Source organism: Cucurbita moschata, unplaced genomic scaffold, assembly GCF_002738365.1.
Source record: "Cucurbita moschata cultivar Rifu unplaced genomic scaffold, Cmos_1.0 Cmo_Scf00084, whole genome shotgun sequence".
Taxonomy (NCBI): Eukaryota; Viridiplantae; Streptophyta; class Magnoliopsida; order Cucurbitales; family Cucurbitaceae; genus Cucurbita; species Cucurbita moschata.
Window position 1 is genome coordinate 329,952 of NW_019268600.1, and position 13,693 is coordinate 343,644.

The following is a 13,693-nucleotide window of genomic DNA, read 5'->3' on the forward strand; positions in this document are numbered from 1 at the left end:
GAATAGCGTTATTTTTTTATTTTCACTATTGTTGATGACGAAATGTTTAGGATTTTGTGATGCAAGAATCTTGAGGATATAGCTTAGATGGTTGAGTGTTTGCATCCCATGTGAGAAGTACTGGGATCGATACCATGCATCAACAAAGTAAACAATTACTAAGTATTTTTCCTTATTTACGACATAATGAGCGGGGATAGTTTTTCATTTTCATATCATTGATGATGGGAAGTTTAGAGTTTTTTTTATGTAAAATCGTGGGAATGTAGCATGGGAGAGATACGGGGATCGATACCTCGCATCTCCAAAAGAAGCTATTCATTATTACTATTTTATTTCAATTAATATTTCCTTATTTATGACATAATGAGTAGCGATATTTTTTCATTTTCACTATTATTCATGACGAGACGCTTAGGGTTTCGTGACGTAAAAATTGTAGAGATATAGCTTAGATGGTAAAGCGCTCGCTTTGTATGCGAGTTGTACGGGGATATCAACCCGCCTCTCCAAAAGAAAGTATTTAATTTGTTATTATATTTTTTCATTTTCACAATTATCGATGCCCCGCATCACCAAACCAAACTATTTGTTATTAATATTTTGATATTTTTTTATTTTCACTATTATTGATGATGGGACATTTAGGGTTTTATGATATAAATATCATGGGGATGTAGCTCAGATGGTAGAGCATTCGCTTTGCATGCGATAGGTATGGGGATCGATACGTCGCATCTCCAAAAATAAGACTATCTATTATTAAATATATTATTTCTTTTCTATTTCTTCATTTTTACTATTATTGATGACGGAAAATTTAGGGTTTTGTGATGCAAAAATTGTGGGGATGTAGCTCAGATGGTAGAGCATTCGCTTTGCATGCGATAGGTATGGGGATCGATACGTCGCATCTCCAAAAATAAGACTATCTATTATTAAATATATTATTTCTTTTCTATTTCTTCATTTTTACTATTATTGATGACGGAAAATTTAGGGTTTTGTGATGCAAAAATTGTGGGGATGTAGCTCAGATGGTAGAGCATTCGCTTTGCATGCGATAGGTATGGGGATCGATACGTCGCATCTCCAAAAATAAGACTATCTATTATTAAATATATTATTTCTTTTCTATTTCTTCATTTTTACTATTATTGATGACGGAAAATTTAGGGTTTTGTGATGCAAAAATTGTGGGGATGTAGCTCAGATGGTAGAGCGCTCGCTTAGCATGCGAGAGGTACGAGGATCGATACCCTGCATCTCCAAAAAGGAGAAATTATTTTTTTAAGTATGAATTAATTTAACATGTTATGTATAAGGTGGGTACGAGAGAAAAAGAAAAGATACTTATAAAAGGATTATTATATCATTATGGCTGACTAATTCCCACAAGCACATAGAGAGACTTATAAAAATCATTATGGCTGACTAATGTCCCACAAGCACATAGAGAGACTTATAAAAATCATTATGGCTGACTAATGTCCCACAAGCAGGACTTATAAAAATCATTATGGCTGACTAATGTCCCACAAGCACATAGAGAGACTTATAAAAGGATTATTATATCATTATGGCTGACTAATGTCCCACAAGCACATAGAGAGAGGACTTATTGTAAAGGGAATTTGATATATGATATATATACTATTATTATATCATTATGGCTGACTAATGTCCCACAAGCACATAGAGAGAGGACTTATTGTAAAGGGAATTTGATATATGATATATATACTACTTGTGGAGAGGAGAGGGAATTTGATATATGATATATATACTACTTGTGGAGAGGAGAGGGAATTTGATATATGATATACTACTTGTTTTGATATATGATATATATACTACTTGTGGAGAGGAGAGGGAATTTGATATATGATATACTACTTGTGGAGAGGGAATTTGATATATGATATACTACTTGTGGAGAGGGAAATTTGATATATGATATATATACTACTTGTAGAGAGGGAATTTGATATATGATATACTACTTGTGCAGAGGGAATTTGATGAATTCCTTAAAGAGATAGGAGCTCCTCCAAATGATAAGAGCTTATTGGATGGCGGTAGCGTCCCATGCATATGACGGAACTTATAAGAGCTTATACTAGTAGTGGAGAGGGAATTTGATGAATTCCTTAAAAGATTCCTCCAAATGATAAGAGCTTATTGGATGGCGGTAGCGTCCCATGCATATGACGGAACTTCTTCACAATTGCAATATCTGACCAATGAATATTGTTGTCATTTATAGCTTCTATCACAATAATATAAAATTTGGGGTCAAAGCCTATATGGGACTGAAAAGACCACCACACGCTTGTAGATTAAATTATATCTACCACCTCTGAAATTTTCCACGGCAAACCTTCCAACAGCTTGCACTTCTTCATCATTGACATCCTTAATTGGAACTAGATTTTAAGGCAAATCTTCTCCACGACTCACTTTTGAACACTTTTATAGATAGTTTCAACAAACTTACTTTGCTCGTGAATACTTTAGAGTTCAATATTTATAGTTGGAGAACGCTATTCAAATTGATAGGGTCGAATCTTACAACAAAGTCTAATTGAGTCTCCCTCTATTAGGAGATAGCTTCGAATCAAATTCTTTAGTTTGGACAATGGTTGCATTGTTTTAGTCAAACAACCGAGACTAGTGTACTACGAATAGTATAAACATTTGTACATGTATTTTCTTACATATTAACAATTGTATACAAATAATAATTAAATTTATGAGTAGAAGTTTGGATGAAGTTTTATTAAATAGGTAATCTTAAAGTTTTTTATCTAAAAATATATAAGATTTTTTTTATATACATTTAGGAGAATAAAACAAAGATTCAAGAAGATGTCATTCATGCCATGTTTTAATTTTTATTCTTTCTTGTTTCCCAAAGATTAAAAAAAAAAAAAAAGTTATCCTCTCTCAAATATGGTTCGTTATTTGATTATTTTCTCTTGAGTGAATTTTAAGTGAAACACATTCTCTACCCAAGTAATTGCAAGATGCAAGCTTCACACTAAGAGGAATCAAAGTCCCAAGTATCAACGCCTTTTAAGTGTCAATTTTTATTCTCCATCTCAACATAAATTAAACTTATTTTCGTGAAGATATCTATTTATAAAAGAAAAATATCTCAGAGTTAAAAAAATAAAAATGAGATATAGATACGAGACATAAATATGATACCAAATAGATATGGTAACTGTTAGGATTAGATTTGATTGAGTTATTTGGATTAGATTTGATCTAGTTATTTGAATTAGATTTGATTTAGTCATCAATTGGATGAGAGATTTCTCCCAATTCTTCTAATCTTTCCAATTTTCTTTTTCTGTTCCTAACAATTTGGTATCAGAGCCATGCCCTAAACTAGTTAAAACTGGAAGCAGCAGTCTTCTAAGTGTGTCATAATAAAAGTATGTCAATGGAGAGTCCACTTGTGCAGTTTGATGGAGGAAGGAGTCAAGGTCGTGGAAGCTTTAGAGGTAGAGGAAGGGGACGAGGCAGACAAACCTTCAACAAGGCCATAGTGGAGTGCTATAACTGTCACAAGCTAGGACATTTTCAATGGGAATGTCAAGCATGGTTGTAACCGGAAAGGGTAATGTACGACTGGAAGTGATTGGAATCATAATGATAATCACAGGAGTGTTCTATGTGCCAGATCTGAAGAACAATTTGTTGAGTAGTGGTAAATTGCAAGCAAAGGGCGTTACCTTTTTGTTTCAAAATGGAACATGCAAGGTGTTTCATCCTGAGAGAGGCTTAATCATGGAGACAAAGATGTCTTTGAATCGAATATTCGTATTGCATGCTATTTCTCAGCCTGTAGCAGCCACTCAAACTCAATTGAAACTTATGGGGAGAAGTGGTTCAAGGTCTCTGTCATACACTCACCGCTCCAATTCCTATCGCCATAGTCAGAGAAGCAGAAGGGACCCAAGTCCTTCCCCCTATCATTCCATTACCCATTCCAAGAGAAGCAGCCGTTCAAGTTCCCTCAGCCGCCAACGCAGAAGTAGGTCTTCCTCGTTATCTCCTTTCCCCAAATTGTTCAGTTTCAGTCCTAGTTGTGCATCCACTGATCGAAATCATTCCATAGAGAAGCTTAAGAAAGAGGAAGAAGAGAAGAAAAGACGTGAAGCAAAGTTGAAGAAGTTAGAAGAAGATGCAGCTAGGAGGATGGAAGAACTAATTCAGAAGAAGATGCAGCTAGGAGGATGGAAAAACTAATTCAGAAGAAGGTTGGAGAAAGGCAAAACTCTGAAGTGACTAAATTAGAAATACAGAGGAGAATAGAGGAAGGTCGCACGAAGTTGTTTGTTGATGTTGATGTGCAGCTTGAGAAAGAGAAAGAAGCCGCTCTTACTGCTACAAGACAAAAAGAAGAACAAGCACGAAAAGAGAGAGAAGAGCTAGATAAAATGCTAGAAAAGAAAAGAAGAAGGGTAGAAAAAGCACAACGACGATTAGTTCTGGAGCTACAGCAGAAGGAAGAAAAACAATATTGTGAACTCGAGTTGATTTAGAGACAAAAAGAGGAGGCATCTCAGAGAACTAAGCTAGATGATAAGAGTTTGAGTTATGTTGTGCTGGTAGTTAGTGAAGAGTCAAAAGCTTACCGACTCTATGATATAGAAGCGACAGATGAAAATAATGATACAGAAGTGGCAGATGAAAATAATGATATAGAAGCGACAGATGAAAATACTACAGAGGAAAATACAACCCCTTAAAGGGAAACCGGGATGCTAAGGAATTAAAAAGCTTTATTTTTGACGTAGAACAATACTTGAAGGTTATTGGAACTTGCTCATAGGACCTAAGAGTTACATTGGTCGCAATGCATCTCATGGACGATGCAAAACTATGGTGGCACTCGAAGGTGAATGGTATAAAAAATGGGTCATGCACCATAAACTCATGGGAAGATTGTTGTTGGAATCGATGCAATCGACGCTCCTCTGGATGAGTTGCCAATCAAAGACCTGACGTTTGATGTTGACCCTTTTGAAGAAAGAGCCACACGATCGAACAGCTCGAAACATCGCGGTAACTTTGAGAACTCTATCACACACATGAAAGGACGTGTCGAAGAGTTAGACATTACCCAAAACATCATAGTAAAACTCTTCAGCGATTAGACAAAAGACTTTAGGACAACTACACCAAAAATTCATTGTTGTCCAACGGTTTGGATATTTGGCTTTCACCTAGGAGATTCTGGTTTGATTCTCTGAAATTGAATATTATTTTCTTATTTCTTTCTATTTTATAGTTTCATCTTTTGTCACCAATTATATTTAAACTTTACCTCATTCTGAGGGCACTGTAATGGTCAAGTTCAATAGTATCTTAGATTAAAAAGACTTTTATGAACATCGTACCTATGTTAGTGTTATGTAATAGATATTTGTTTCAATTTCAACAAGTGGGGTTGAGGTGATTCAAATGGTTAATGCAATAATCCGGCTATTTTCGAGGTCTCTCTTGTTGAACGCCATCATGGTTTAGATGTGCACCCGAGTGAGTTTGACAAGGAGACCCAAATTTAAACTTTACCTACGTTTGAGAGGCACTATAATGGTCAAGTTCAATGGTATTTTAGATTAAAAAAACTTTTATGAACTTTGTACCTTTGTTAGTGTTACTTTTTACCTTTGTTAGTGTTATGTTATAGACATTTGGTCAAGTTCAACAAGTGGGGTTGAGGTGATTCAAATGGTTAATGCCACTTTATTTGATTCAAATTGTTAATGTGATAATCCAGTTGAATAGTTACAGGTTATTTCCAAGGTCTCTCTTATTGAACGCCAACAAGACTGGAATGATTGAGATGAGCACGGAGTGAGTTTGACCAAATTGAAATAAAATCACTAAAAAAAATGCACGGAGTGAGTTTGACCAAATTGAAATAAAATCACTAAAAAAAATGCCTTATGACACTTCCTTCAACTCAAAGGGCGGTAAATAAAGGATTCCAAGAACTGGACGTGTCATCTGTGTTAGAAGAACGACCGCATTAGAGCAAGTCATGAGGAGGATAGAAGATGCGGTGAACTCTTAAAGAATAGTCAAATTGTGCAACACAAACCCACATGCGGTGAACATGAATCGAACACATGACCTTTAGATCTTCAATCTGACACTCTCCCAACTGAGCTATCCCCGCAATCATTAGAAATCAAAATTCATCAGTAAAGATATTTTCATTGATTCATTGAGATTTTAAAAAGAAATAATGACTAATTTTTTATTGAATAGTCAGGTTATGCAAATAGAAACAGGTGCGGTTAACGGGGAGATCGAACACATGACCTTCAAATAAATCTGACGCTCTCCAAACTGAGCTATCCTCGCTAACATTAAAAATGAAAGTTTTGATGTAAAGATCTTTCCGCTAATTAATTGAAATTTTAGAAAGAAATGATCACTAATTTTTGATTGAATAGTCAAATTGTGCAATGTGAACCATGTGTGGTTAACGTGGATCGAGCACGAGACCTTCAAATCTTCAATCTAACGCTCTCTCAACTGAGCTATCCACACTATAGTTAAAAATAAAAATTCATCAGTAAAGGTATTTTCGCTAATTCATTGAAATTTTAAATAGAAATAATCACTAATTTTTAATAAGATATTCAAGTTATCCAACTTGTATAAGGTGCGGTGAACTAGAACACGTTAGGTATTTTCGATAATTCATTGAGATTTTAGAAAGGAATAATGACTAATTTTAGATTGAATAGTTGAGTTATGCAACTAGAATTAGGTGCACTGAACGTGGAGATCAAACACGTGACCTTCAAATCTTCAGTCTGACTCTCTCCCAACAGAGCTATCCCTGCTAATATTAAAAATGAAAATTCATAAGTAAAGGTATTTCCCATAATTCATTATGTTTAAAAAAGAAATAACCACTAATTTTAGATTGAATAAGCAAGTTATGTTTTTAGATTGTATAGTCACATAATCAACTTGTATTAGGTGAGTTGAATAGGGATAAAACACGTGTGACCTTCAAATTTTCAGTCTAACAATCTCCCAACTAAGCTACTCTTGCTAACATTAAAAATGAATATTCATCAGTAAAGGTATTGGATACACTTCTGGAAATTCAACAAAATGCAATAGTATTAGACCGATATGCTAGATTTAAATCTCGCTTTTGGAAAATTCAACAAAAGGCATTGGGTACGCAGTTGTAGTACGACATTCCACCCATAAAAAGATGGTCAAACAGAAATGCTCAAGCAAATATTGGAAGACATGTTGAGGGTATATGTGATGGATTTTGGAGGAAGTTGGGATAAGTACCTACCCCTTATGAAATTCGCTTATAATAATACTTGCCAAGCCACCATACAAATGGCCACATACGAGGTTCTCTATGGATGAAGATTTCGATCCCCTATCCTTTGGGAAGAAGGGGGGCAAACGACAACTATTGGGCCAGAGCTGGTGCAAATTTCCAACGCCGCAGTCCAGAAGATTAAAGCTAAGATACAAACCGCACAAAACCAAGAGAAAAGCTATGCAGACCTAAGGCGCAAGGACATGGAATTGTAGGTAGGGGATCATATATTCCTAAAGGTAGCACCCAATGAAAGGGGTGCTCAGGTAGGGTGAAAAGGGGAAGCTAAGCCCTAGGTTTATCCGTCCCTTTGAGATATTAGAAAGGATTGGATCTGTGGCCTATAGAATCGGGCAATGCCCAAACTTGTTTACAGTACATAATATCTTTCATGTATCCTTACTACGGAAGTATACCCTAGATCGTTCGCACGTACTGACTCATGAAACTCTCTTCTTGAGAGATGACCTAACGTATAAAGAAGACCCGATTTAAATAATAGACAAGAAAGTCAAATGATTGAGAAACAAGGAAATCCATCTTGTTAAGGTCCTATGGAAGAATCATAGAGTAGAAGAAGACACTTGGGAAACAGAAGGCAAATAAGAACCTTGTACCCTGACCTATTTTAGAATAAGCACTTTCGATGACTGAAAGTTTTCGAAGGAGAGGAGAATTTGCAACACTCAAGGTCTCCAATAAGAGACAATGTATAATCCCTACTAGGTTGTATCTAGAAGCAAAGAACAAGTAAAATTGAAAAAACATTGAGAAAATGGTACATTTTCTAATTTTTATAAACTTCTCGAATCATTAAATTTTTTATAGAATAAGAATTACAAGGTGCTTAAAAAAGGAAGGCTCGGAGAAGACTTTTCTGGCAGAAGATTCAGAAAATTCAAGAATGAAATTATAGAAATTTTAGATGTTTCAATGGTAGTGGAAAATCTGTCTATAAATTATGAATTAGGGTAGACTATTAGGGAAAAAGCAAGCTTAATCGAGTACCCAATCGTGAGATACAAGTTTTTTGTTTTGGGGTGTCGTGTTCATGGGTTTACCTCGAATTCAAGAACTATAGTCCACTATTCATTTCCAAACTTGTTTCTGCACCTTCTAAATAAGTTTACCCATAAGTTTAGTTTGGTGAAGGAAAGAGGTCCTCAAAGTGCTAGTAGGTTTTCACACGAATTAGTCCACGTTAGGTTACCCTCTAATGTTTTCCTAAGTTAAAACCTCAACTCCTAAAGCCTAACCCATGACATTATGTATAAACCTAGGTTCATCAATAATCCATATACCAAGTATCTAGAACTATGTGAATAACATGCTAAATAAGTTGCTAGGATCCATACCCATAAGTAACCATTATCTGCATTACGATGTGTACTAAAAGGCCCCTATTCCTCTTTAGGTAGGATGTCCTGCAAAATGTATCATGAGCTAGATGTTATGATAGGCCTACCTTTCCCATCTGTTAAACGAGATGTCCTGCACCACGATTTACTAGTAGGACTACATGATTATGACGACACCACTCATGTGTTCATGGGGAGAAAATTGAAGGTTATTTTCGGGGAAGGTTTTCAGGATCAATATATGATACATGACACGATGACCTCTAAGTTCTAAGATCCTGAAAACATAACAAAAAGTAATATCTTAGCTTAAGGTTGCGATTAAGAACCTACTAGTAGGTTACTTACTAAGTTTTACTCACTCCATGTTTATCATTTTTTTTTTTCAAATAACTAAGAGTTGGTCGTGGATGAGAGTGGACTTTGGAGTGTGGGCCATGGACTAGCCTCTATTTTTAATCTAGTATTTTTTGTTCTTCTTTTGAGTCTGCTTCTTATTTTATATTTGTAACGGGTATGTATATGTAACACCCCAAAAATGAAGGAAATTAGCTCCCATAAGAATAAGCCACTCATGAAAGACCCAAAGCATAGAAAGGAAAAAAAATTAAAGGATTAAGCAAGAACAAGGGACTTAGTCAAGTAACTCGTGTACCCTAACAAGTGATTTCAAGGAGTTAAAGGCCTTTTGAAAATGATTGGAAAGGAAAAAGTAAATGAAAAAGGAAAAAAAGTCATTTTATCAACTATCAAGAATCTTTACGGATTTGTAATTCCTTATCTTGAAGGAATCTCAAGATTCAAAATCAGTGAGAAATGATCAAAAAAGCGACGAAGAATTTGTAGAAAAATTATAGATTTTTGGAGAAAAATAATAATAAAATATTCAAAAAGTGGCAAATTACGAAAATACCTCTAGAAGAATGGATAATTACATAAATGCTACTCTAATTAGAATCAGAGAATCTACCGTGACCATCCGAGCAAAATCTTTCGAACTTAAATTTCAACTGTCGGATCTCTTCCAAAATTTGATATGATCTAGAACGAATACGCACAGATCATCACATCCAACGACTAGTTTTCAAAGCCAAGGTCGGTAAGGATATGATCGGAGTTGATATCTCCGAAAAATTATCTAGAAAGTTCGATCTTTAAATAACGAAGATTCTGGAGCTCTCAATGTCGGTTTAAGCTCCTCCTATTAAGTCTGAAGTAGGAGCAACAATACGGAATAAGAATCGAGAAAGGTCGATCCCCCAATCGAAGGCAATAAGCGTTTAGATTGTGGGTCTCCTACTCTCAGATTTCTTCCAAATTCGAGAGAAATCCTCCACTATTTCTCTTCAATGTTCTAAATAACGAAGAATCTGGAGCTCTCAATGTCAATTTAAGCTCCTCCTATAAAGTCTGAAGTAGGAGCAACAATACGAAATAAGAATCAAGAAAGGTCGATCCTCAAATCGAAGACAATAAGCGTTTAGATTATGGGTCTCCTACTCTCAGATTTCTTCCAAATTCGAGAGCAATCCTCCACCATTTCTGTTCAAACTTATTCCTACCGTTTCTCAACAAGATTACCCACAAGTTCTATGAAGGAATAGAGTGCTGAAAGTGCCTAGAAACCATTCCCCCAATTCAATCAGCCATTGAAGAACTTCAAGAAAAACTTGAAAATCCAATTCGAGGATACATGATGATTCATCGAGCAAGAATGATTCCAATCAGTTTCTGCACCTCCAAGGAATGCTTCCATAGAAGACCACAAAGAAAAATAACCTTGAGAGCATGTCGAATTGAAGGAAATAGGTTTAGAAATTAAATTGGGGATAAGAGTCGAATTCCTATCTACGATCTCTTTTCCTTCAAATTAAGGATTCTTCTGGCTTCAGAGGAAGAAATTGAGTAAACTTGATGAAGGAATCGAGAGATGAAACATCGTAGAACAAGTTATCCAAGACATCGAAAATCTAGCATTTCGAGTGAGTTGCATACCGAGAATGATTTTTGGAAATTAAGGTCTTACACTCAAAGACGTTCCTCCAAACAAATTCCTTTAGCCTGAAGAAAGGATATGGAAGAGGTTCAAGGAAGAAATAGGGCCTTGAAACCCCTAGAATCGGCTACCCAATAAGAAATCCTTTGTTTTATCTCCAGTGATAAATCATATTTTGGATGAACTTTCGAAGCGAATATCTTAGGCTACGATCCACGAGAAGGTATCAAATCAATCCCTAGCCCTACCTTGTAATACCCATCTTTAAGTTTCACAAAGAAATCGAGGAGAGAAACGCTGTAAATGTGGTTGTACAGGTCGAGTTTCCGATGGCGGCGACGCGAAAAATGCGCATTTTCTTCCATTTCAGAGGAAGAGAACGATGATATGGCCAGTTCAACTGAACTATCCAAGAAAACTCAAAATTTTACCTTTTCTCGGGTTTTCTCAATTTTAGCCCCATTTCAGACCGATTCTCCTAGAAAATCTTATGGTTTCAGAAAATAGACACAATAAGGAGTATGTGGAAGGAAATATGAAGTAATTCAGATACTGGAAGCTTAAGAATGGACGTCCCAAACGTCGACGACGAGGCAAGTAGCCACCTTTGACTTTTTGTTAAGAAATACTTGTAGAAATCGCTTGGATTTTCATATGAACCCTAAACAAAGTATGAATTAAGGATATATGAAAGAGAAACCCAAAGAACCGTGAGTTAAGACCTTGAACCGATTAAATAGCTCGAGATTTAAGTAACATTAAAATAACCTACTATATGAGCTCCGCTGCCTATCAAATTTTAATACTAAGCATATTATAGTATGCTGAGGTTAGATATGAAATTTTGTGGTCATGGGATAAGGATAAGTAGGTAAACAAAGAAACGGTGCAAAATGACCATAATGCCCCTAAGGTCATTTACCTTCGGTTCATGACCTAGATGACCTTTAAATGCTATGAAATTCATCAGTAGATCTTATTTTATGAAGTGTTATATGAATCCTTATCCCAAGAGGTTTATATAAGGTAATGAAGTTTGGGAGTTATTGGAAAACTTTAGTTAGCGAAACCAAGATACGGGAGAAAATGCTCATCACGATCCATATGACCTTTGCCATGAATTACGATGTTTATAAGTTTTGTAGTCAATGTTACCAATGTTTGCTGCACACAAAAAACGATAGGGAAGTTAAATTTTTAAGTCACTTTTGGAAAGTATGGTGGATTGTTTTCACCTGCATGTCATCCTCAGATTCATGAGCAAACTGAGGTGGTTAATAAAATATTAGGAGCATTGCTTAGGGCTATTATTTATAAGAATATTAAGTCATAAATTCGGTAAAAAATTATTGTTTTCAACTACATGTCATCTTTAGATTAATGACCAAACTGAGGTGGTTAATAGAACATTAGGAGCATTGCTTAGGGCTATTATTTGTAAGAATATTAAGTCTTGGGACGAATGTTTGCCATTCATTGTTCTCTTTTTGAAGTTGCTTATGGATTTAATCCACTTACGCGTCTTGATTTGCTTTCTATTCATTCTAATATTTTTGTGAGTAAAGCAGCCACAAGTAAGCCACAAAGAGGGGAAGGAGACAATTGAGAAACAAAATTTCAATGTTGCTTCAAGAATTAACAAAGGACAGAATGAAATCATTTTTCAACCTAGTAACTGGGTTTGGATACATTTTCGTAAGGAGTGATTCCCATCTCAAAGGAAGACAAAGTTACATCCAAGAGGGGATGACCCTTATCAAGTCCTTGAAAGAATTAATAACAATGCATATAAAATGATCTTCCAGGATAATTTTTAGCACATTCTACTTTCAATGTTGCTGACTTGAGTCCTTTTGATGTAGGTGATGATTTTCTGATTCGAGGATGAACCCTTTTGAAGACGGGGAAGATGATAAGGATCACGGTGTTCCAAATGTTCCAACTGAACCTATTACACGATCCAAGACCAAGAAGATTCAACAAGCATTCATTCTTCATCTACAAAATTGGATAGGCTCGGTTCAACTGTTATTTCATGTGTTACAAGCTTATTAGATTGAGAAATGACCATTTGGAGCTTAAGAAGTGAATATTTACACAGTTGAAGGAGCAAATGAAGTTGCAAGCATCATTACATGAGTTAGAAAACTTTATTTATTTTTAATTTCATAAAGTTTGTAACGGTAGAATTGTCAAATTGACTTCGTTTTTTTTTTAGATTTAAGGGGATCGAGATTAAATCCCGGCCACTAACTTATTTTGTGGGAGACTATAAATGCCCCCAAATTATTATGTAAAAATCAGATTTGTGATGAATAGAATTGATCTCTCAAGTTGAGAAGTTTCCCTTCAAAATCCGAGCATCATCTATGCAAGTTTCATGTCATTCTTGTGGTAGAATTGCATATGAGCCATGCAGTCACTTTTCCACATTGTGTGGTTGAGTGAAATTCTCAACCTTCTACTTATTTTTTGGGATTTCTTTTCTCAGTATTCATTGAAATTTATCCTGATACAAACAAGTTTATTTTTGTAGGGAATGTATTAAGCACATGAATTTATTAATTACGGTGAACTTTTGTATAAAACGAAGTAAATACAAATGGAGTAACATGAGATAGAAGTAAACATAGTAATAAAAAGAAACTACATAAACTTAAAGGAAGTTAATCCCATTTTACAATATAAATATTGTTCAATTGTAGCAAAGAAGTAGTTTTGAAAACTAGCCACTCCAGGTCAATCTATGTTTGGAAAACTAAAATAAAGAAAAAATAAATAATAAAAATATTTTTCAAAAACTTAGTTTGGTGTGAAATTTTGCTTAAAATTCAAATGTTTTTTTTTTAAAGGATAAAACACATAATTTTGAAATAAAACAAAAAAATTAATAAATAAATAAATAAAATAGTTATCAATGCATGGGCTCCCTGTGGCAATGCTGCTTGAACTGTGTGGTAG

The 13,693-nt window shown here is 35.1% G+C and overlaps 2 non-coding genes and 1 pseudogene across 2 annotated transcripts; 2 read left to right on the plus strand and 1 right to left on the minus strand.

The window, feature by feature from the left end:
* Positions 1 to 1,198: 1,198 nt before the first annotated feature.
* On the plus strand, positions 1,199 to 1,271 carry TRNAA-AGC. Its single transcript has one exon. It is a non-coding gene; the product is annotated as a tRNA-Ala (tRNA).
* Positions 1,272 to 3,939: 2,668 nt separating this feature from the next.
* LOC111438981 lies at positions 3,940 to 4,574 on the plus strand (annotated as a pseudogene).
* Positions 4,575 to 6,123: 1,549 nt separating this feature from the next.
* Positions 6,124 to 6,196, minus strand: TRNAF-GAA. Its single transcript has one exon. It is a non-coding gene; the product is annotated as a tRNA-Phe (tRNA).
* Between the last annotated feature and the right edge of the window lie 7,497 nt (positions 6,197 to 13,693).